General features: G+C 36.6%; 1 pseudogene; it reads right to left on the bottom strand.

Moving 5' to 3' along the window:
* LOC125807182 (agamous-like MADS-box protein AGL29) lies at positions 1-24,116 on the bottom strand (annotated as a pseudogene).
* Positions 24,117-26,986: the final 2,870 nt, after the last annotated feature.

Here is a 26,986-nt window from a genome sequence, read left to right on the forward strand (position 1 = left end):
TTATGATGCTCTATTTTCTAGCCTCTCCAAATGTTTGTTAAATATAAACTCACCGGAACTTAACCAAGCTTCAAACACCATTGTATCATCTAAACTGAATCGGTCTATGGTTTCCCACAAACCTATATCTCTAGCCTTATTCATTTGGTCTAATTTTCCATTTGCAATATTTTCTCTTTCATCAATTTTCTCTTTCATCAAATTCATTAAGCATATCATTGAATTGACTTACTTTCTTGTGTGCTTTTGCAGCAACAAGTCGGTCACCTACACTTAGTTTTGTTATAGGAATTATAAAACGATTGATGAACGTATTAAAGGTTAGACTAATAATGGAATAAGGTATACTTGTAGACAAAGACATAACAATTCCAAGATCGACATCACAATCTCTAACAAGTTCACAAGCTTTTTTGTATAAGCTAGAACGTTGTTTAGAGAATGTGGAGTATCGAGTAGATTTATTCTCTATTTTCACCAATAGAATTTTTTGGCGTCTTGTTTCTTCTTATGCTCCATGATGGGACATAATAAAATATATTAGTTAATTATTACTTAAAAAATATGTGCACTAAAAAAGAGAAAATATCATGCATATTTATATACAAAAATTTCAGAGTGGTCATTGAATTACTAGCCAAATATCGCAATAAAAAAAATATTTTCTTCACATTGAAAGTTATTATAGAAAATTATTATTGAATTTGATATTAAAAATCTGATTTTATTACAACATAAAAAAATCTGAAAGTTAAGTTACAATAGGTAAGTTTTTTAATATACTAGATGAAATTTATCACTTTACAATTAACTATTGTGAATATATTTAGCCAATTACTTACAAGAATCTTTTGGTTATTTTATAGTAACTATGTCAAATTTTGCGCTCAAATAAAAATAAATCTACTATTTAACTCAAAAAGAAAAAATATATGAATGTACTTAAAAATTAAAAATAACAGATCCTTCATTTCGTAAATTGATGTTCATTTAAGAAGAATAAATCTAAATAAATAAAACACTCAAACTAATAATAATTAGTGAATGTATAGTGAGACGTGTAGTTCATGTATTAGTTTTGCATAATAAGTATGTAATTTATATGTATTGTCCAGCAAAAAAAATGAATCAGACCGGTCATTTCTGGAAAGATGCCCTTTTATTTTATCGATTCCAAACTTCTAAGGGGTCGTTTGGTGTGAAGGATAACACCATACTGTTCTGGAATTAAATTACTATGCCACTTAATTTCTTGTTTGGTTTGCCAATTCGAGATAACTTATCGCGTGAATAATAATAAGATTTGGATGTTATCCCTCCCCAAAGGTGGTATAATAACCCCATTATAATTTATCATGGGATAAAATCATTAAATAACAAAATTAACCTTCTAATCGTTTAATTTTTTAAATGTATTCCAGTATGCTTTATCCATGATAATTTCATGATTACTTTTAAAATTGTTTTAGTTGTTTTTCTATTTTCTATTGAATCAAAAGGCTTTTTAAAGAATCTTCATTAGATTTAAATCATATGTATTTGCAAGCTTCCTCTATTTTTTATCATTCTTTTGTTATGTGCAATGCTTCAGTTTGAATGTAAAGCGGATGTAATGCCTATTACTTTGTATCTAATTTTCACTCCCATGTGATTTTTGTTGCTTTTTGTTTTCTTTTGTGTTGCATTAAATTGTTTTTTTTATGTGACTAATATTTTATTGTCCTTATCAAGCTCAATTGCCAAGTCACTAACAAAGTATTACATCGTAAAAACATACTTTATTAATATATATTTTGTTCCTCAAAAACACATATCAATAATTTCATGTGATTATTCATAATCATTGTAACCAACAAATACAAACAAGAGTTTGTAATGGATAAAAAATTGGCATATAGTTGAACACACAAAATATTCATGAATTCATACATAAATATTAATTAAAGTGCATATGGTGGAATAACTAAAGTTCTATTAAAAAAATAGATATAAAAAGAAAAATAAGGTTGAGCGTATTTTTTTATAAACAAACTACTTATTTTTAGGAAGTATGCACTGGATATTATTCTTAGTACAACAAGCGAATTGGCCAATAAAAAATAATAGTGCTAGAATAACTAATTCCAACATAACAAATTTCAATATAACTTATCCCAAGATAAATTGTATTCAAACCAAACGACCCCTAAGTGTACTAGAATTATCTTGTGTAATTAGACAATTTGTATTCTCATTGCTTGCTCAACGAGTAAGATTTCAAAGGCACGAAATGCTAGTATAAATATACATTATTAAAACATCATTTGTGTGTATATTTTTAATCGTCATAGAAAAAATATTATTATAGCAAACATATAATATATAATATGACATGAAAATTCAGTTTAAAAAATATGATATCACAACCCAAAGTAGACCGTAGGCGTAATATGGTGTATTGAATCTTGAAGTTCCCTATACAAGCTACTTAGCATACATCATACAATATAATAGAAGTAAAGAGTTCAAAATATAGAATTTAATATAAAAGAGTTTGACAAAAGCGGAAGTCTAGACAATAATCTCAAAGCCTAGTATTACATCATAAGAAAAGTGATTGTGACGTAACCAATTCATCAGTTACAACGTCTAAAAATGGAAATTACATGAATTCAATAAAAGAATATTGGCCCTCGGATCATGAGGACTCACCAATCTTCAAAAGATCAAAAGGGTCAACTAGCCACGAGTATGGGGAATAAGAGTGTGAGACCCTACATTAGTGAAACAATGTAGGCACAAGTATGCATTAGTACATGGAATGTACCAAGTTTTATAGCAATGCATGAGAATTATGAAATCATGCTAAAAGGACATTATATGATATGCAATGATAAAGCTTTATCATTAAATAACATGTTAGAAAACATAAGTCATAATGATGGTCAATGCAAGCTAAACATCTTATAAAAATATTTGTGAGATATTGTAGAAAGTAACCTTAGTTCATTAGTGTCGGAAGTTTATCTTTAACCGACATAGACCAGGTGACCTATAACATGGAATGGAATCTGATGTCTATCCCACACCAAAAAGAGATGTCCTGACTTTCCACGGTAAGAACCATAAACTTGAGCAAAAGTGAATCCACTAGCTAGTGTCTATCTAAGACCAAACTATGGTGGAACATAATTATAGGACATCGATAATCGCTGCTAATCCACTCGATTCTAAGCATAAATCCCACGGAATAGTCATCAATCATATTCATTTTACTATCCATGGAAAGGAACAATTAAGCAGCCAATCAAAGTTAGAGTGCATTTAAAATAGCTCCTTAATCTTGATTCAACTTAGGTGAGAAAACCTTTCAACCTTATGAATCCTTTTTGTGATGAGAAAAACCTTTCACAATCATATTTTGTGTAGTATATGAGAAATCCATTCACAACAACAACTATAACCTTGATGCTTTACTCTCAAAGAAACCTTAAATCATTTATATAATTTCATAAAGAAACATGCATATCTTCATAAATTCATCTTTCATAGTTCATAAGCTTCATCATACGATCATAGTCTAGAAATCATGGATCATGCATGAGTTAATATGAATTTAACTTGAAAACATATAATTACATCGATTCATGCATAAAAAGAAAGAAAACAATAAGTTTGATCATAATTGAAAAGAACCCATGAAGTTTGAATAAAATCGTAACTTCCATTAGAGAATCTAACTTGTAGAATTGGAGAATTCAAGAACCCTATGGAGGAAAGGATACCATAGGTGAATACTATTATACCTTGATTTTAAAAGCCAATAAACACTGGAGGATTGGAGACTTTTAGTTGAATCCCAGCTATTCTTCTTCTTCCTTTGAGTTAAGAAAATTTGGAAGGATGACTTTGGTTAGTTTTAGAGAATTTTAGAGAATGAGTTGAAAGTGGTTACTTTAGGGTTTAAAACATTATATAGGGCTTAGAGTAGAAAGAAAAATAATATAGTTTAAGCATTAATCTTTTAGGGAAAAGACTTAAAAGCCCTTAAAATAATTGTCTACCCCTATCTACGGTTTGGACCTACGGTCCGTAGGTCCTTTCTCGACCGTAGATCATGATCACAAACTGTTAATTTGTCTAACTTTTTGACGGATCCTATGTAGGCCTAGTAGTTTTTCCTACGGACCGTACATGCCAATCGTAGAAACATATTTTAAGCTTTTACATTCACTAAGTATTGGGTCACCTATGCGACTATCTACGACTTGTACATGGAATGGCAGGCCATCCTGGTGAACTGTAAAAAGGGTACTAGGACTTGTTATGAAAAACAGTATTTTCCAACTTCCTACGGCTGCATTCTACTGCCTGTAGAAGCTTCTACGGTCCGTAGATGGGACCCGTACACACAGACACCAGCCAAAAACTGCACTTTCCTTTCTTTCCAAACCCAAGTTGTTACAATATCTCCCCCTTGGGAACATTCGTCCTCGAATGGAACTCAAGACATCATAAAGAGGGTAGCAAGAAGATCTAACAGCCCAACATTAATGCAATCACATAAATGCACATATTCGATGAGGAAAATCGACTTCACGCTAAAGCATATCCAAAACATTATTTCATATGGCCTATATGCAACTCGTACTCAAATGCACATAATCGTGGAGAATCAATCAATTTAACTCATTTTCTCAAAAATCAATCTTTCATAAGCATGGCTACATGAGGAAAAATGAGAATGCCTAAGACATAAGGATGAACCATGAGGAACTAAATACCTCAGGCTACAGTAGGATTGGAGGGAAAGAGGTGGGGATAACGGGATATCATATTGACCTCGGCCTCCCAAGTAGCACCCTCAACTCCTTTATTCCCCTATAGGACTTTCATAGATGAAACTTCCTTATTTCTCAACTTCTTAACTTGTCACTCCAAAATATCAAATGGAACCTCTTCATAAGAAAATTTTCTTTAACTCCCCAACCTTCCAAGGGAACAATGCATGTCAGATCTCCAACACATTTCTTCAACAAGAAAACATGGAAAAATGGATGTACCGATACTAAATCATTAGGCAATTCAAGTTCATAAGAAACTTTTCTAATACGCTTCAAAATCATATATGGGCCCACATAACGGGGCCTAAACCTCCATTTCTTTCCAAACCTCATCACACCCTTCATGGGTGAGATTTTCAAGTAGACTCAATCAACAAACTCAAGGTATCTCCTTCTAACATTGGCGAAGGACTTTTTTCGACATTGACTAATTTTCAAACTTTCTCTAATAAGCTGAACTTACCCCATAGCCTCATGTACCAACTTGGGCCCAATCAAGGCAACCTTACCAACTTAAAACCAACCTATAGGAGTGTCACGGCCCAGACTGTCATGATTGGCACCTATAAAAACACTCCGGTGGGAGAACCATTACTACAATTCAAACAAACAAATTTTATGAAAACTAAGGCATTTAAAGATACGAAAGCAGGTTTAGATGACTATAAAAATGGAGTCCCCATAAGCTCCAAGGTTTTAACCAACAACTAACCAAACTAATGCGAAAGAACAACCCCTACAACCTAAAAGTCATTGTACCAAAACTCTACTAACGATAAGTCTAAGAACAAGGGGTCCGAAAAGAGTGGACTTAAACAAGAAAGACCCATGGCAGCCTAAAAGAACTGGCTCACCCTTGAATCTGGTCACGCTCAATACTCACCTAGCTGAGGTCTATCAATAGCCCCCTGAAGATGCCCTGCATTCAAAAAAAAACAAGCAAGTGTAGTATCAATACACAACCACAGTGTACTGGTAGGATCTCGCGGCTATCCCACTAAATGCAACATACATAAGTCATTACAACAATATAATAACATGCATACACCGAATATACACAATATCGATATCATTTACGAACAACGAGCAATTTCACATTTATCAATAGATACAGTTAGGCCAAATCAATGGTCCTCTCATGGAACCAACACCCAAACTATTAGCATACCGGAACGTGATACCTTATCCAATGTTTATGATGAAATGTGGCAACCGATCCCATATGTATGTCAGAAGGTGGCAACCGATCCCATGTTTATGCTGGAACGTGCCAATCGATCCAAGTTAGTGTGTTGGAATGCAACACCTGATCCATTCAGCAAGCCACAATCACAATCACAAGTATATGCTTAAAATCATACAATCAAGTCATGATTCATGGCATTCATGATTCATCTATCCTTATCCACAAGTAGTGTGATCAATAGTGCAACATTCACATACATACACGTATTATAACGAAGCAAGAACAAACTTATATCACACAATCATGAAATCACAACCATTACCTACCTCGAATCCAAGCTTGAATCCCCTAAGGCACTTAAATCTTCCTTTCCGGATTCTTCCTAGACAAAACCCAAGATCCTAATACCCAATTTAGGGTTTTTACCACCATTAGTTTCAGATCAAAACCCTTCCCCCATAATAATTACCTGCGAATTTACATTCTACGGATCGAAAAATGGAATCAGAGAGTGAAAACCTTACCTTTTGCCAAGAATGGTGGAAAACTATCAAGAAAACTCATGGGGTCATTCCTTAGCTCTCAAAGTCAAAAAAATGCAAAATAAAACGTTTTGGGGTTTTATTTTTGACTTAAGTCGCGTATGTTCCGCTACGATGGGACCCATTCCGCTACAACAGCAGCCAACCCGCTACGGTGGTATGCACGAAGACAGAATGCTGGAATTTGAATTTCAAGGCCCCATTTCACAACACACCTTCAACCCTTGACAATCAAAAACAACCCGTTCACACTAAGATCATTTTCGGGAGTTTTATTTGCCCGAATTCTATTCCATCAAGTTGTACGTGTTCCTTAACGTCTTAGCTATTTATTCATGTAGTCAAAATCATAATTAAATTACCCACTTGTTACCAGATTTCCCTAGACTTTACTGACTCCGATTTTGTCCAAATTTGGACTAGGTTAGGAAATTCCAAGTTACTACCAAAAGTTTTTTGACCCCAATTCTTTCTCCATTGGCTTTTCCCTAACGATGGAATCAGGTCGTTACAATAGATATCAATTTACCCATCACTTGTCCCCGAGTGATCAACTAGGGAAGACTGGCTAAAGTAAGGGTAGAGTAGTATATGAAACGTCGAATTACTAGGGATACTTGTCTAGCATGTCCTTAGCTTCCGGACATCGTAATTAAGAATTTCAACTGGTTCTTCCTCACATCGAAGGTCATGTTTAACAACACTGAGTCTCACTTTATGATATAGTCTTCGTCCCCAGCCAACCAATTGAATACATATACATCCTCCCATACAATGCCTAAATGAAGTCATCACAATACTCGAGAGATAATTATTATTGGATGTACACTTAGCTAACCACAAAGCTATTCCCAATTACCACCAAAGTTAATCGTTCACATGTCTGCATCATGTTATCAAGGACTTTGACACAAACATCAGGACGAATCCTTTCTCACATAACCATGATAAAATCCTAAATCAAAACTCACCTCAATTAGAGGTGCACCTGAACCAACCAACACACAATCATACTACCCAACCAATCATAGTTCTTATCAACATCTCCATCTCACAACCCAATTTCCCATGAGCTTAAGTTATAAACATTTGATCTTTAAACATTAGATACTCATCGCGGGATATGTTCAAGCATAAAAGCCCTCCAACCACACTATCGAATGCTGGATTTAGCAATTGTAGATTACTTCTTAAGAACAATAGAATTGGACTCAAAGATCCCCACATTCAACCACACATAATCAATACATGACCTCGACGACTAGATGAATGTTAAGATTGTCGGACAACCATAGATTACGCAGGGTAGCTCTTCTATGGATTCTCATAAGAAAGGTGATATACGTAAAACCACTGAAATACTTTAACAACTCCAAGACAACATCACATAAGTCATCTGAAATAACCACGTCTTCCCAAATCATCTCACTCAACAAATAGAACATCGCAGGATCGGTACACCTAATCCAACTCTAGGGATCCACCCACAAAGTGAAAACACAAGTGGGCCTAGCTAGTGAATCATACTCATAACCATCATGAACACTTCGACCATTTACCTTACTCTAAACCGACACTTTAAAATGAAACCCTTTCTTAGATACTTTAACAATCAAAAGTAATAAACTTTACGACTCAAACCAAGTGTAAATCCTTTCAAAGGTTCACTACCTGATACAATTGATCATTTCTCACATTACAAATTCGTACCTTGACAAAATATATCACCACGAATGTAGACTTACAATGAAAACTTTGAATTGTAACTCAATTGTATAACACAATCCCCTTATCTATCAACATTAGCTTATACCTTGAAGATTTTTATGAAATCATAGATCTTTGCTTATCATCAATCGCATCTCTATCGATCTTACAATAACTTTCGCTAAAAATCCAATCATACTCATTACTAAACTCAAAAACAAAAACAGGCACTTATCATCACGCTCAAGCTAATGTCTGCACAATCCTTTCTCAAGTCTTTTTTAATAGTTTTTAACCCATCTAATGGACCCATGACACTATTACCATAGTCACATCAAAACAATGAAATCAGGCGTCTCTGAACCCAATTATATACCCCTCTGAATATACCTATTTAGCATTAAGAATCCAATAAAATATTCTTGCTCTCACCTCTATCTAAAGGTTGTACTGCATTCTACTACATTTTCCTTTATTATAACTCTAGGTCTTTCACATTCTACTCGAGTGGTGTCCTACCATTTGTTATAATTTTCCATACAACAACGTTATTCACCAAGTATTAGAAAAACACGACCTTGGATACTCGCAAGTCGCAATTACTATACAAAAATTTACTTAACCAATAATTTAATTATATAGTTGCATCCAGTCACAATCCATCACAAAATCTTATTGCCATTACGCTCCGTCAGCCCTAACTATCACTAAGAAGTAAACCTTTTTCATCAACACAATGCCTCAAACTCAACTAAACTCATCATATTCAAAGGACTAACCCCATTTTATACGCACCTCCTTGCTAAATACTTCAATTTCCTTCTCCCAAGTATACTCAATGGAACTTTCCTTATCTATAAGCTTGTCATTCCGGTATCAATCAACCCTTTTATGGCTTAAGATAAAATCACTGGTCCTCGTACTACCCTCCTTCTTCTTAAAAAACACGATAAGAGCACCCCACGGGAAAACACTAGGACAGATAAAACCTTTATCATAAAGATCTTGGTTTTGAGCCTTAAGCTCTCTTAATTCTTCTGGAGCCATATGATACGGGGGATGGAAATGGGGCGAGTGCCAGTTTCCAAGTCAATGCAGAAATCTATATCTCTATCAAGAGGCATACCAGGCAAATCCGCAGGAAACACTTCCTTAAACTCAGACACCACAGGAACAGACTCAATAAAGGGAGACTCAACCTCAACATCCCAAACATTAGCCAAATAATCCAAAAAACCCTGCCCTACCAGTTTCCTACCTCGAATGTAGGATATGATCTAAGCTAGCTTAGGCTTGTACACCCCTTCCCACTCTAATCTTTCCCTATCGGGCATCTCTAGAGTTACCAACTTAGTATTACAATTAAGCCTGGTATAATAAGGGGACAACCAACTCATGCCTAAGATTATATTAAGTCATTCATATCCAGCATAACCAAATCAACCCAAATCCAAAAATCCATAACCACAATAGGACAACATGATACACAGGGGTGACTATGATTGACTCTTCAACTGGGGTAGAAACATGGATGGGGGCATCAACTATATCATAAACCACATCAAATCCCAAGGCAAATTGAATGGACAGATAAGAATGAGTAGAACCCGGATCAAACACACATTAGTCGCCTGGTCACAAACAAGCATAGTACTTGTGACCACTACATCAGACACCTCAGCCTCGGTCTTGCCGGGAAGGCGTCACACTTAGCCCTGTCCTCTTGACGGGCAACCTCCTCGCCTGGCTGCACTACTCCTCTACATGTATTGCCATTTCCACGACCTCGCTGATTTCCTCCTCATATTCCCAGGTTCTCCACATTTTTAACACACTTTATAACTTATATTCGATTGTTGAACACTGAATTAGATCGCGGGGGTTAGTTCGGGTACGATTTGGGGTCCATAATTGTGACTAGGGAAAACAGGGGAGATAGGGTTGAGATTTTGTCTCGCCCTGCCCCGCTCTGGTGGGAGAAATCCTCCACTGGCGGTCTCGTCGTGGTGGGAAAAATCCCGCCCCAGTGGCCCTGACTAGATCATTATATATATCAACCTGATAAAGACCCTGAATAGGTGGAATTCATACGACAAGGCCTAAAAAACCCAGAGACTTTCACCCAGGGAGTACGAGGTCATGGTGCGTAATTTCCTGGAAACAGAGTTTTGTTTTTCAACTCGTAACCAGATTTCCTCTCTCTATCAACTAATTTATTATGGCCGGGAGGATCCCCACAGAAACATAACCCCTGCCAACAATTTATGGGGTTCCTCTCTTTTCGATATTTCTCGTAGATTTCCCGGCTATAACTAGGCATTTAATAAAATCCCTTTAGTTAAGGCAATCATTGTCTACCCCCGGTCAACCCAACAAAGTCGCACTTTAGAATCCTTTTACATCGTTTCAACACTACCACACACATATCCCCAGGATACACCCAGACTTTCACACGGTTAGCAGTTGATCGCAACACACGTTCAGATTTCTCGCTTAAAAACCACATCATAATTTATCTAGACCCTTGCACCTAATCTCGTGATGACTTCCTTTTCACGACAAATTTCACGACACTCAAGCAGTTATAACTTGTAGACAAGTCCAAATTCTTTAATTAGTTCGTTCTATAGACGACCATTACTAATCATCTATGCCTTATACGGCCCCTAAGGCCAAATACCAATTGGAACCTTCGCAGTTCCAATTAACTTGCTTGTGTCCCTTCAGCTGGGACTACGGCGTCTAGTTCACTTCGTTGAGATACCAATTGGAATCGGGAGATACCTATTAGACTCAACTCATACCACAAGCGACAATAGTAGCTAGCGAGCCTCACAAAACTACTAATTTCAATCATAGAACTTGGTCGTACCCAATTCTTAACCTCCTCAATCTTTAACTGATGGTAACCAGACCTTAAATCAATCTTAGAGAAAACTGATGCAGCTTGCAATTGGTCAAAAAGGTCATCTATCTGAGGCAATGGATACTTGTTCTGAATGGTGACCCTATTCGACTGTCGATAGTCTATACACATCTTGTCTTGCTAGCCATGGTGTTACCACTTTTGTTGCTCTAGTTCGGACCATAGAGTGAAGGAGGAAAGATACCAATTTGTATTACCTAGATACCAATTGGATTCAAGTCATATCATGAAGGAGTGGAAATAAGTGATTTTTTCCTAAAGTCATATAGCCTCTTGAAGAAAAGTATGGACGTCATCGTACCGTTCCGCAAGACTCTACTAGACTCGTTATGGTACAATGATATCAACGGACCTAGGGGTCTGATACCAACTTTGTCATGACCCAGACCGTCGTGATTGGCACCCACACAAACCCTCAGGTGGGAGAACCATTACTACAACCTAAACAAACAAAATTTATGAAAATTAAGGAATTTAAAGATACGGAAGCAGGTTTAAATGACTATAAAAATGGAGACCCCATAAACTTTAAGGTTTTAACAAACAACTAACCAAACTAATGCGGAAGAACAACCCCTATAACGTAAAAGTCATTATACCAACACTCTACTAACGACAAGTCTAAGAACAAATGGTACAACCCCGAAACTAAACAACACCTTAAACAAAAGTCGGAGTCCGAAAAGAGTGGACTTAAACAAGAAAGATCCATGGCATCCTAAAAAAACTGGCTCACCCTTGAATCCGGTCACGCTCAATAGTCACCTAGCTGAGGTCTATCAATAGCCGCCTGAAGATGCCCTGTACTCAACAAAGAACAAGCAACTGTAGTATCAGTACATAACAACAGTGTACTGGTAGGATCACGTGGCTATCCCATTAAGTGCAACATACATAAGTCATTACAACAATATAATAGCATGCATACATCGAATATACACAATATCAATATCATTTATGAACAACGAACAATTTCACATTTATCAACATATACAGTTATGTCAAATCAATGGTCCTCTCATGGAACCCACATTCAAACTGTTAGCATACCAAAACATGGTGCCCGATCTAATGTTTATGCTGGAACGTAGAAACTGATCCCATGTTTATGCCGAAACGTGGAAACCGATCCCATGTTTAAGCCGAAACATGGCAACCGATCCCATGTTTAAGCCGAAACATGGCAATCGATCCCAGTTAGTGTGTCGGAACGCAACACTCGATCCATTCAACAAGCCACAATCACAGTCACAAGTATATGCTCAAAATAATACAATCAAGTCATGATTCATGGCATTCATCATTCATCTATCCTCATCCACAAGTAGTGTGATCAATAGTGCAACATTCACATACATACACGTATTATAATGAAGCAAGAACAAACTTATATCACACAATTAAATCACAACCATCACCTACCTCGGATCCAAGCTTAAATCCCCTAAGGCACTTGAATCTTCCTTTCTGGATTCTTCTCGCTTGTTCGTGGTCTAAGAATATACAATTAACGCAAGGATAACAATGAAAGGTCTAATTATCCAGATTGTAACAACCCAATAACCCTAGATCAAACCCAAGATCCTAACCCAATTTAGAGCTTTTTCCACCATTAGTTTCAGATAAAAACCCTTCCCCCACAATAATTACCTACGAATTTATATTCTACGGATCAAAAAATAGATTCGGAGAGTGAAAACCTTACCTTTAGCCTCAAAAATGGTGGAAAATTGTCAAGAAAACCCCTGGGGTCGTTCCTTAGCTCTCAAAGTCGAAAAGTACAAAATAAAACATTTTGGGGGTTTTATTTTCAACTTAAGTCGCATCTGTCCCGCTACGACGGGACCCATCCTGCTATAGCGGTGCCGCTGCAGCGGCAGCCATCCCGCTACGACGGCATGCACGGAGACAGAATGCTAGAATTTGAATTCCAACCCCCCATATCACAACACACCTTCAACCCTTGACATTCAAAAACAACTCGTTCACGCTAAGATCATTTTCGGGAGTTCTACTTGCCCGAATTTAATTCTGAAAAGTCGTACAGGTTCCTTAACGTCTTATCTATCTATTTATGTAATCAAAATCATAATTAAATCAACCAGTTGTTACCAGATTACCATAGACTTTACTGACTCCGAATTCATCCAAATCTGGACTAGGTTAGAAAATTCCAAGTTACTACTAAAAGTTTTCTAACCCTAATTCTTTCTCCATTAGCTTTTCCCTACGACGAAATCAGGTCGTTACAAGGAGATCTACGCCTCCTACCATAAAGAGCCTTAATGGAGCCATTCCTATGCTGGAATGATAGCTATTATTATAAGAAAACTCAATCAAAGGAAAATGATCATCTCAATTTCCCTTGAAGTCAATCACACAAGCTCTCAACATATCTTCCAAAATTTTGATATTACGCTCCGCTTGCCAATAAGTTTGAGGGTGAAAGGTCGTAATACGCTTAACATGAGTAATAAGGACCTTTTGAAAAGATTTTGATAACTAAAAGGTGAATTAGGTACCCTGATCAAAGATAATGAATAAGTATTAAGTATTAAGCAGCCAATCCAAGTTAGAGTGCATTTAAATAGCTCCTTAATCTTGATTCAACTTAGGTGAGAAAACCTTTCAACCTTATGAATTCTTTTTGTGAGAAAACCATGTCACAATTATGTTTTGAGTAGTATGTGAGAAATCATTTCACAACAACAACAATAACCTCAATGATTTACTCTCAAAGCAACCTTTAATCATTTATATCAGTTTCATAAAGAAACATGCATATTTTCATAAATTTACCTTTCTTAGTTCATAAGCTTCATCATATGATCATAGTCTAGAAATCATAGATTATTCATCGGTTCATGTGAATTTAACTTGAAAACATATAACATTGATTCATACATAAATAGAAAGAAAACAATCAATTGGATCATCTTTGAAAAGAATCAATGAATATTGAATAAAACCCTAACTTCCTTTGGAGAATCTAACTTGTAAAAACGGATAATTCAGGAACCCTATGGAGGAAAGGACTCCATAGGTGAATACGATCATACCTTGATGTTAAAAGCCAACAAAGATTGGAGGTTTGGAGACCTGTAGTTGAACCCTAGATCTTCTTTTTTTCCTTAGACTTGAGAGAATTTGGTAGGATGACTTTGCTTAGTTTAGGGAATTTTGGATATTGAGTTGAAAATGGTTTATTTGGGGCTTAAAACATTATATAGGGCTCAGGGTAGAAGGAAAAATGACATAGTTCAAGCATTAATTGATTAGGGAAAACAGTAAAAAACCCTGAGAAATCACTATCGGCCCCAATCTACGGTATGGACCTACGGTCCGTAGGTCCTTCTACAGACCGTACTAGTCAACTGTAGATAATGATTAGAGAGACTCTTAATATGGCCAATTTTTTTACGGATCCCATGTACGGCTCTTAGGACTTATTACTGACCGTATGTGCCAACCGTAGAAACTAACTTAACTTTTAAAATTTCACTAAGTTTGGGGGTCACCTATGAGACCTATCTACGACTCATACATGGAATGACGAGCCGTCTTGGTGAATCGTAAAAAGGGTACTGGGACTTGTTTGTAAAAAAATATTTTCTCACTTCCTAAGATTGCCATCTACGACCCGTAAAAGCTTCTACGGTCCGTATATGGGATCCGTATACACAGACACAAGCCTAAAAAACTATATTTTCCCTTCTTTTCAAATCTGAGGTATTACACATGATCATTATAGTGAAGTGTTTCTATAAAGGATGGTCATTATAGAGAAATCTGATTGTTGTAGTTAGGGGCAGAGCTACACCTTAACAAGGGTGGTCAGATGAACAACCTTTGTCGAAAATGTTTTGCGAGTATATACGTTAAATATCAATATTTTTTATATATATGAATTGTTGAAAACATTTTGCATACTAAAGAAAGATACCCTAGTGGTTAAAGCTATTCAAATTCGCCTTGGAGGCCTGAGTTCAAGACAAGGCTTAGGTGTTTTATGAACATCCTTGATGAAAATCCTTGCTCTACCATTGGTAGTAATGAAAATTGATATCATTCCAACTATTGTATCATTATAGATTCAGTGTATTGGATATTCCCTATGTATTTGGAGAAATGAAATCACATACTAAGTCAAAATTTGAATATTAGTTTTTGAATTATTGGAAAAACATTGTTATTGTAGTCTTTTTTTGAGTTATATTTCTTTGCAATACTTATGAAAACTAAAGCACAAGATAAAACGTGTATTCAACACAAGATTGAACAATGAAAATCAAGATATCCATAAGACTATATAACTAATCTCTTAATAAAGCTAATACTACTTAGAATGAAATAAATAGTCAACTGGGAAATGATCCCTAGCTACTGCAAAATAATTCATAAGAACTAACAGAAACAAAATAGAAACAAATTCATGAAATCCCTTAATAAGAGGACTCACCAACTACTGATTAGAATTTTTCAATCTCACAAGCCAACAATCTGAGAATGAATGCCTGAATCTACATCATAAAAGGATGCAACACAAGAAATGTAAGTGGTCAGTACATTGTACATTGAATGTACAAGTCACACCCCAAATCTTTCTAAACTAAGACCCAAATAATTCTATAACGCATTGAAACTCTACTCTTAAAACTTTAATTATTCGTGTAACACCTCAAACCTAGAAAAAGGTTAATGGGCATCTGTATAACCCTAAAAAAGACCATGGACCCTTCACGAAATCCTAAATGGGTCATGAGAGGGACTATTGTCCATTTAGGGAAGTGGCCCAACCGTTTAAGGTCTGCCAAGGGAGGATTCCACCTGGACGAACCCCTAAACGGTCTCTAAAGTCCTAGACAGACCATTTAGGGGAGGAAGCCCAGCCTTCCAGGGCTACCATGCAAGGGGTCTCCAGGACGATTTCCAATACGGCCCGTAAAGGCTTGTACAGACCGTCTAGCCCTCCGTCTAGCGGACCTCAATAGTTTTCAAGCTAAGGTCAACTTCAAACAACCATATCTCTCAGCACATAATGAATTAAGTATCTATGACCTAAAATTAAAGGTCTTTGAGTCCTCCTTCTAACGCCACCAAGTTTGCCTCATTTTGAGTTTTGAGTAAAAAGTTATGCCCATTTACATGAAGCCCTGTCGAGCAGGTGAAACTTGACGACCGGATTAAGGGTTTCACGGATCGTGAAGCCTTAAATGGTCCATGGAACCTCCCTTTTTAGGCACCTTTTCAATTTAAAAATCAAGGTTCGTTTTGGTCTTTCCCATATTACACTACGTCATTTTAACCCTTATTCAAAGCCTAAACCATGATGTTTTACACCTAATTAAGGGCTTACAAATTGTTAATCAATTTTTTTATGCTCATTAACACTTCAAGACATTAGATCGGGATTACAAGAGAAAAAAAGCTAGGGTTCAAGAGTTCTTCAAGTTTCTACTATTTCACCAAGAACTTTGTTCTTCCAGGTATGTAAGGCTATCATAGTGTTTGTAACACCTTAGATATTTGAACTTGGAATGGAAAAGAGAAAAGAGCAGTCCATGGAAAGGTTCACATGTCGTGAAGAGGTCCACGACCCGTTACCCTGCCCATGAAGTTGAACCCAACGACCATGAAGAATCACGACACTTAGACGGTCCGTGAAGCTTCACATAGATTGTGAAGTCATCAGTGAAAGGGACTCATCATTTAAGTTTTGGTTAAACTTCAAATAATGATATCTCACTGCATAAAATGAATTAGGTAGCCAATGACCTAACAAATTAAATGTATTGGAGCCCTCTTTCCAACACCACCAAGTTTGCCTAATTTATAGCCCTAAGTAAAAAGTTATGCTTGTTTTAAATAAGCCATGTCAGACATATGAAGCTTCACGACCATCTATATGGCCTGTGAATCCCCTCTTTTAAGTCACCTCATCAGTTTTTAAGTTAGGGTCATTTTAGTCTTTCCCCTAAGTGTTTGGTACCGAAACTATGTCGTTTTACTTCGTGTAAGCCCAGTTATTTGGTCAAAAATTACCTAAACATTCATTCTCCTAAAATCATCAGACTTAAATAGAAAAGAAGAGAAAGAGGCGATAATTTTCACTCCAGAACAATGAGATCTCTCCTTACTTCTCTAAGATTGACCTTAGGTCGGGTTATCACCAATTGAGTGTGAGAGGGGATGATATTCCAAAGACGGCTTTTAGAACTCAGTATGGTCATTATGAGTTTTTGGTAATGCCATTTGGGCTAACTAATGCTCCAGTGGCATTTATGGATTTGATGAATAAGGTGTTTAGACAATACCTTTATAGGTTTGTAATTGTGTTTATTGATGATATTTTGATCTACTCAAAGAGTGAGAATGAGCATATGGACCATTTGAGGATTGTGTTGCAAATTCTTAAGGACAAAGTTTAGCAAGTGTGAATTTTGGTTAAGGTCTGTACCTTTCCTTGGTCATATTGTGTTAAGAAAGGGAATTGAGGTAGATCCTAAGAAGACGAATGCAGTCAATATTTGGCCTAGACATCTAACTCCTTCGAATATAAGAAGTTTTTTAGGTTTGGTCGGTTACTATAAAAGGTTTATTGAGGGGTTTTCTTTCATTGCTTCTCTGTTGACGGCATTGAATCAAAAGAAGGAGAAATTTGCGTGGTTGGAAGTTTCTGAGAAAAGTTTCCAAGAGTTGAAAGATAGACTTACTTCCGCTCTGGTGTTGACCTTATCGGAAGGTACGGATGGTTTTGTGGTATATTGTGATGCCTCTAGGGTTGGATTGGGAAGTGTGTTTATGCAAAATGGTAAAGTGATTGCTTATGCTTCAAGGTAACTTAAGATCCATGAGAAGAATTATACTACCCATGACCTTGAGTTAGCGGCGGTTGTGTTTTCCTTAAAAATATGGAGGAATTATTTGTATGGGGTTCATGTCGATGTTTTCACCAAACATAAGAGTTACAATATGCGTTTAGTCAAAAGGACTTGAATCTCTGCTAAAGAAGATGACTAGAACTATTGAAGGACTATGATATGAGGGTTATCTATCACCCCGGTAAAGTGAATGTGGTGGCGGATGCTCTTAGTCTATTGTCAATGGGTAGTGTTGCTCATGTTGAGGATGAAAAGAAAGAGTTGGTTCGGGATGTTCGTAGGTTGGTCTGACTAGGTGTTCAATTAGTGGACTCCACCAAGGGTGGTGTCATGGTCCATAATGGGTCTGAATCATCCTTTGTGATGGATGTGAAGGCTCAGCAAGGTCTTGATCCAACTTTGGTAGAATTGAAAGATGTGGTACTTAAGAAATCCGTTGAGGCTTTCTCCGAAGGGGGAGATGGTGTACTTAGATACCAAGGTCGGTTGTGTCTCCTAGTGTTGATGGCTTGAGGGAACAAATTTTGTCGGAAGCCCATAGTTATTGGTATTCTATTCACCCGGGAGCCACCAAGATGTATCGTGATTTACAGGAAGTCTATTGGTGGAATGGGATGAGGAAAGATATTATGGAATTTATGGCCAAGTGTCCAAACTGTCAACAAGTGAAAGTTACGCACCAAAGGCCGGGACATTTGTCCCAAGACATTGCTATTCCTACTTGGAAGTGGAAGACTTGAATATGGACTTTATGGTTGGGTTGCCTCGTACCCGGCAACAACATGACTCGATTTGCTTTGTAGTAGATCAAATGATGAAATCAGCTCATTTCCTTCTCGTCAAGGTTTCTTATTCGGTGTAGGACTATGCTAAGATGTACTTGAATGAATTAGTAAAGTTGCATGGAGTGCCCTTGTCCATTATTTCCGATCGTGGTACTCAATTCACTTCTCAATTTTGGAAGTCTTTCCAAAAGGGTCTTGACACTAAGGTTAAGCTTAGCATGACTTTTCATCCCAAAACCAATGGGCAAGCGGAGCGTACTATCCAAACTTTGAAAGACATGTTAAGAGCTTGTGTGATTGATTTTAAGGTTAATAGGGATCACCACTTGCCATTGATTGAATTTGCTTATAATAATAGCTATCACTCGAGTATTGGTATGGCTCCATTTGAGGCTGTTTATGGTAGAAGTTGTAGATCTCCTATAGGTTGGTTTGAGGTGGCTGAATTTGCTTTGATAGGCCCCGAGTTAGTACATGAGGCTATTGAGAAATTTTGACTTATTAAAGAAAGGTTGAAAATGGCTCAAAGTCGACAAAAGTCATATGTTGATGTTAAAAGAAGGGATCTTGAGTTTGATGTTCATGATTGGGTTTACTTAAAAATATCACCTATGATGGGTGTAATGAGGTTTGTTAAGAAAGGGAAGCTTAGAACCCATTTTGTAGGCCCATATGAGATTTTGAGACGTGTTGGAAAGGGTTGCTTATGAACTTGATTTGCCTAATGAGTTGGCATCGGTGCATCCGGTTTTCCATGTCTCTATGCTTAAGAAGTGTGTTGTGGATCCAACATACATAGTTTCCCTAGAAGGGTTGGAAGTTGATGAAAGTCTTTCTTATGAGGAAGTTCCAGTTGAGATTTTGGACCGGCAAGTTTAGAAGTTGAGAAGTAAGGAAGTTGTTTCCGTAAAAGAATTGTGGAGGAATCATTTAGTTTAGGGTGCTACCTGGGAAGCCGAGGCCGATATGATGTCCTGATATCCTCATCTCTTTCCTTCTACTCCTACTCTAGCTTGAGGTAATGAGTTCCTCTTGGTTTGTTCTATGTTGTGTAGTCATGTATGTTTTATGTATTCCATGATATCCTTAAGTTATGCATGTTCATGAAAGCTTATGTTTTGAAAGAAAAATGAATAATATGATTGATTTTCCTCATGTTGTGGTGCATTAAGTATGATTTGCCTAAATACTTTGTGAGATGAATTATTGATTGAACATGATTTAGTTATGCTTTTTTAGAGTAAATTGCATATTGGCTCCATGAGATTGTGTTGAGCATGTTTTTAAGCTTGGAGAAGGTATTTCCACCTAGAACATGAGAAATGTTAAAAATTTCATGCATAATGGGTTGTTAGATGTAGTTACTACTTCCTTATGATGCATTGAATATGTTTAGTTTGGAGTTGATGTTTCCTCCTTTATTTTGTCCATTGTTATTATGTTGCATGCATGATTGGCTGCTAGTTTTAAGTCTTTACTTCCGTAAGGTGTCTAGAACGTCATTCGAGGACGAATGTTCTCAAGGGGGAGATAATGTAACACCCCAAAAACTAGTAGACCAAACTAGGGCTTAGTGTGTGGGGACTAGAGCCAAGGAAGAGGGCTAGAGCAGCCAATCTTGGCCTACAAACTGCCCCACTAACCACGACCACAACCACGGCTCGTGGTGTGGCTTGTGGTGTCTAGGCAGTAGCCTCCCCAATATTGCCCAAAAACAGTCCCTCTTCATAAGCCACTTCACGTCTCGTGGTCATGACCACGGCTCGTAGGAATGCTCGTGAAGGTGAGATAGATTTTAGGGGATAGGGGAGTGGTGGCCAAGCCACTGTTAGTGACCACGGAGGGGACCAGGGCTCGTGATAGGCACCACGGCTCGTGGAGCCTCTCATGAAGGGAGGCATTGCAGTGTAAGTTGAGGGTTGAATGGTCTTTTCCATTTTTAATTAAATTAAAGCTATGTAGTTTTGCCTAAGTCTAGGACCCCTATATAAGAGATTTTAACTCTAAAACTAACCCATTCAAGTCATTATTTCCAAAACCCAAATAAATCCCCAAAGTTCTTCCTCTCAAAATATTTCTCTCTCTAGATTTTTGAAGAAGAAGAAGAAGGAGATTCAACCTAGGGTTTCAAGCTAGGATTCCAACTCCTCCATTTAAGACTAGAATTTGGACTTAAGGTATGGTAGTTTTCACCCATGGACACCTTCCATACATGGAGTTCCTTTAAAATCTCCAATTTCAAAAAGATAGAAATCCCCAATTGTTAGGGTTCGATTCAAATGTCATGGGTTCCTTTCAAACTTGATTTAAATGATTGAATTGAGTTATATTAAGCATGAATTGATGTTTTCTTGTGGTTTTTATGATGTTTCCCCTTAAGCCCATGAAATTCCCATATTTCTCAATTGTGATCTTATGATGTGGGTCTTTGTTTATGAAAGAGGAATTTTATGAATTAATGCATGAAGTGATAGAATCACATGAATTATAATGAAATCCATATCTAATGCTTGAATTCTAGGTTTGGTGATTGAAAGTAGGTTTTTAACCTTGAAAGAGCAAAGTATGAAATTATGCATGTCTTTATGAAATCTTTGAAATTTCTTTAAGGACACTTTGAGAGTAAAGTGTCAATGATTATGATATTGGTGTTGTGTTGATTGAAATGACATTCTTGTGAACACATATGAACATGATGTGAAAGGTTTCTCACATAATGAATATAATCATGTTGAAAGTCTTCCTCACCTAATTGAATCTAAAATTTATGTAATCATGGACAGTGAAAGGTTTTCTCACGCATGATCTAAAGAGCTATCCTAATGAATTAACTTGGATTGGTTGTCAAGTAAATCCTTCCATGAGGCATGAGTTAAGATAAGACTTAATAAATACTCTGTGGGATTTATGCTTAGCACCGAATGGATATTGTAGTGAGATAGAAGCTCTACCGATAGGAAGTCCAGGTTTCTAGAAGCCATCTCGTTGGATGGAAGCTCCCCCGATAGAAAGGCCGGGTTTCTAGTAACAAACTCCTTATCCCATAAACTACGTTCCCCCATAGGATATTTAGCTAGTGGATCCACCTAAGCTAACAAACCATGGTTCTACCTTAGGCAAGTAGGACAACCCTTTTCGATGTGGGTAACACCGGGTGATCATGTTATAGCTCACATGGTCTCATGTTGGTTAAGGATAATTCCCACAATGAAAAGACTAATAATAAACTAAGGAATGCTTATAGAAGTATCTCGTAAGTGTTCAAAAGTTAGAAAGATGAAGCTAGCTTATGATGACTATGATGTTATGACTTATGTTTCCAACTATCTTTCATATGATGTTTAAACTTGGCAAATTGCATGTCATGAAATGAAATGTCCCTTTTAGCATGTTTTAAACGTTTTTATGCATAGTTATCATACTTAGTGCATTTTTGTACTAACGCATACTCTTGCCTACATTTTTCCCAAATGTAGGGTCCAACAGTCAGGGTCAGTTTCATGGCTAAGTGTTGATCTTGAGATTCCGAGCTTTGGTGAGTACTCATGCTACGAGGACGGATTTTTATTGTTTTAGTTCCTTTTCTTTGTATTTCCCTTTTTGAACATGAACGTATGAGGTAGGCCTAATTTCATTCGATTGTAATAAATGGCTATGATGAGACAAGCGTCTAGACTTCCGCTTTATTTTATGAAAAACTATTTAGACATGAAATGTGTTTTACTCTTATTGTTCTATTTCTTATGTTATGAGGACTAAGTGGCTTGTATGGAGTCCTTCGGGGTACTATACGCCATGTTACATCTAGGGGTACCTTTGGGTCATGATAAAAATTACGTAGCTAGCGTAGGATAGGATAGCATTAACTCATCACGCGACTCCTCACTGACTCTGAGAAAGCCTATTAGATGGATCCATAGTTACAGTACCATATCATCCTATACCCCGGCAAAGTATGGGATGGCCCTTGCAACATGGGCGAAAAATTGTATCATTGATAGGTTCATGATAACAGTTGTCAGTTGGAGAAACTCCCCACAAGTAAAGTATATTATTTTTCATATTGCTTGTATTGCATATCTTATTGGAAAGTTTAAATGGTTTAGACTTCATGTTCACGGATTGATTTCAGTTGAGTTTCTTTTAGTCATTCAGTTAAGTTTTATTTTACTTAGCCATATTACATACTTGTAAATTCAATGTACTGACGTTATTCGACCTGCATCTTTTATGATGAAGATACATGTGTTCAAGATCATCAACAGGCGTTTCGTTGAGATCACCTTACGTTTGTAGAGAGTATTTTGTGAGGCCTCCTTGCTTTTGGGAGACTCAATTTTCATATCTGTTTTAGTAGTATTTGAGGTGTTGCGGGTCTTGTCCCGAACATCTATTATGAACTGTTAGAGGCTTCATCGACAGATATAATTAGATTTTCCATTGCTTCTGAGGATGTTTGTTTAACTTAGGACTTATGCTAAGTATTTCATGGACAGTGATTTAGGACTTTTCTAAATGCCCATCTATTTAAGGTAGAGTCATGTGAGTCATAGTAAGCCAGACCAAGGGTTCGCTTGGGAATCAAAAATGGTTTTTGAGTATCGGCCACATCGAAAGTGTAGGCTCGGGGTGTAACAGTAGTGTAGAGAATAAGTTAGAGAGCACAATAGGCAGCTCATTATAAATTCAACATCAAAAAGATTCGGTCATCACAATTTACAATAGGTGGTGGAAGATATAACCTAGCAATAACATTTATGAAATGATCCTCCAAATTGGTCCTATTTATATAGTCTCGAAAATATGGAAACAGAGGACAACATGTAGCTATGAAAAGAAAACAAACTTTCAACAAAAATAATCCTGTAACTAAAGTGTATATTTTACAAATACAAACATAAAATAACGATCAAACAATGAACAACTATTGCAAAATTTATTAAAGGATTATTTCCAGCAATGAGGGTTAGGGTTAACCACACAGCTTAAACTCCTGGAATTAGTAATCATCACGTGATTCTCTATATCCACCATAGTTGTCTTCATCACTTCCTCTACAACGATCACTTGATTGTCTACGTCTATCATATTCTTCTTCATCAGATCCTCCGGAATCATTACGTGACTTTCTACGTCCACCATATTCTTCTTCATCAGATCCTCCGAAGATTATTACATGATATTCTACGTCCACCATAGTATTCTTCTTCATCAGATCCTCTGGAGTCATGACGTGACTTTCTACTTCAAGTATATTCTTCTTCATCGCGTCCTCTATGAGAACCCGACTGCAAGTATCCAAGATTCACTTTCACATGATCACCTCTCTCAGTTATTATTTCATTAAGTTATCATTCTTCTTGATTCTAATATTCTTTTATATAAAAAAAATAGTGATTGTATGAGATAATAATAGTATTAGTTGACTTGATGACAAATCAATTCCTTATATGTGTTGATAGTGTAAAATTTTTACGCACTAAAAATTTATTTTAACCTATTGTAGCTTATAAATAATTTTATTTTGCAAACAAAAAAAGAAATATCATTAATTATATGCAATTGTATGTATTATCTTTAGCGTTGACTGATAAAGTACTCTGCCCCTCTCAATTTATGTTATGGTATTCACATTTTGTGATCAAATAAATTTTCTTTTATTATTTTGTTTTATTTCTTTTAAATATTTTGAATTATTATTACCTCCGTTCAATGCCTATATTAAGCTCATAATTGATGTTAAAGAGTTAATATGCATCAATGAAGGCAAGAGAGCAAGGCGAGGACATTACATGGCAAATAGGAGCAAAAAAGCTTTAAAAATTTTAAAGAAAGCAAAGTTGGTACTCGCCAAAGCCACTCGGCGAGTCACCGAGTGGACCTTCAGCTCGCCCAAAGTTCCAGCATGCCAGCCCATGGACAAGACCAACTTGGCGAGCATACTAGTGATTCGGCGACGTGCCAAAGAGATTGGCGATGCCAATATCGATCGCCTAATGTTACGCAACGAGGTGTTAAAAGGCACGCCAAAAAGGTGAGAAGAGGTTCATTCGGTGTATCGCCAACCAGTTTGGCGGTCTTAACCCATTTCGTCAAAAGTTACAGAACAATTTTACTAAAAAAAGCATGCTAAAAAGGTGAGAAGAGGAACACTCGGCACATCGCCGACAAGTTTGCCAAGCCCGACTTATTTCACCGAGTGGTCTTCGTGCTGAAATTCTAGGAAAGTATAAATGCAATTTTGAAAAGAAGAAAAGCAGTTCCTACATTGTTCACTTCTGGGTTTTTAAGTTCTTACATTCTAGAACATTATTTTTACATTTTTGAGCAAGGATTTAGATATTGTGAGATTTTTAGCTTTAATTTGAGCGTTTGGAGACTTGTGGATCGTTGCCCAATCTGATGGAAAACTCCATTGGTAATGATTTCTTGTTCTTTATTATGATTGGCTAAAACCCCAATTATTGAGGGTATTATTATGTAGTTGAGGGCATGGAACAAAAGAAGTGTGGAGGAGAAGCTGTCGAGCTCATTCCCTTCGTTTCCTGGGCCCAAAGCAGTGCAGTCTTTCCTAGCAAAATCAAGGATTTGGGGCTTCTTGCTACGCTACAACACTATAGAAATCCATTTTGATTAGTAATATATATTAATAGAAAGATAGATCCGTTTGGCTGATGTCTACCAGAATGGTCAAACCCTCTTTGACAAGATTACAAACTCGAACACTCACGACTCGCCTATTTCACAAAGAACTTTGTTCTTCCCAGGTATGTAAGCTATCATAGTGTTGGACTAGTTCTTCCTCACTTCCTACATCTACTTTCAAATCAGTAAAAGAGTAATTTAGGGTTCTATACTGAGATTTCAATATTCTTGAGATGAGTTGATATTGAGTCTCTAAATTCTTGAGTTGTTGATTATTGAATTCCTATTCCAAATCATTGAATTGTCATATAATGAAATTGTGATTATGGAGTAGATTGTTGATGACTATTTTTCAACATGAACCCTATTTTGAGTAGTCAGTGAATTCTTATTGAGGATCTTTAAGAAAAAACATCATTGTTTAAACTGAGTTTTGAGGAAGTAAAGAGAAGTTTAAGAATGGATATAGGGGAACTAAGTATTTCCCAAATGTTTCATTTTTACCTGAATAAAAAGAGTAGTTTTTATTTAGAAAAGTTAAAAGAGTTTTCAGAAAGATTTATGTACAGAGCAGTTACCTCTTAAGAGGCCCCTTTTGAGTAATTATCTCAACCCAGAATGTATTTTTACATTAAGCAAAGAGAAACCTTGTTTTCTAAATGAACTATGAGTTTTAGAGACAGTTCAAAGCAGTTACCTCTTTTAAGAGGATAGTTTGAGAAATCATCTCAAACCAGAGAAAAAAATAATGTTTTTATACATTTGAGTAACAGTATATATTATTAGGAGTAGTATTTAGCACTGATATGGGGGGAAAGTTCAGACAACTCACAATCCCCATAAATCATGTCTTGCCCATACTGATACAGGATCATTCTTTTTAGATGAATCTTTAGTGCCTTCGAGCAGTAGATCCACTTAGATAAGGTTTTCTACATCTCGGTATGATATAGGACAGTTCTGGCTGTGTGGATGATAACGCTCAACTACACTTCATCTGAATCTAAGTCTAGGCGATCGCTAACAAGTATTGTCACGGCCCAAATTTTCAAATCGTGATGGCACCTATGTTCTCCACCAATAGGTAAGCCAACCCAATACTTTTACCAATTCAATTCAATATTTAAAGTAGAAAGATAAGAGAACATCATATCGAAACACTAAGTCATTTACAAGTATGAATTGCGGAAATCTAAAATACAATCCCAAGATTTAGTGTCATAAGTCCAAGAGTTTCTAAAGTCAATACGAGTCTCTAATTATTTAACAAGTCTAAACATAAGAAATATCCTATCAGAATACCAACACAACCTAAGTAAATAGCGATAGATGAAGGTATGGGCCACAGAATATCTAAGCATCTCACCACAACTCCTAGATAATTCAAACTCAGACTTAAGCTCCAAGAAATGCCCTTAAATTCAAAATACAATCAGCACCACAAAAGAGTGCAGAAAGTGTAGTATGAGTATGAAACCATGTGTACCCAGT

Source organism: Solanum verrucosum, unplaced genomic scaffold, assembly GCF_900185275.1.
Source record: "Solanum verrucosum unplaced genomic scaffold, falcon-dt-bn FXZP01000250.1, whole genome shotgun sequence".
NCBI lineage: Eukaryota > Viridiplantae > Streptophyta > Magnoliopsida > Solanales > Solanaceae > Solanum > Solanum verrucosum.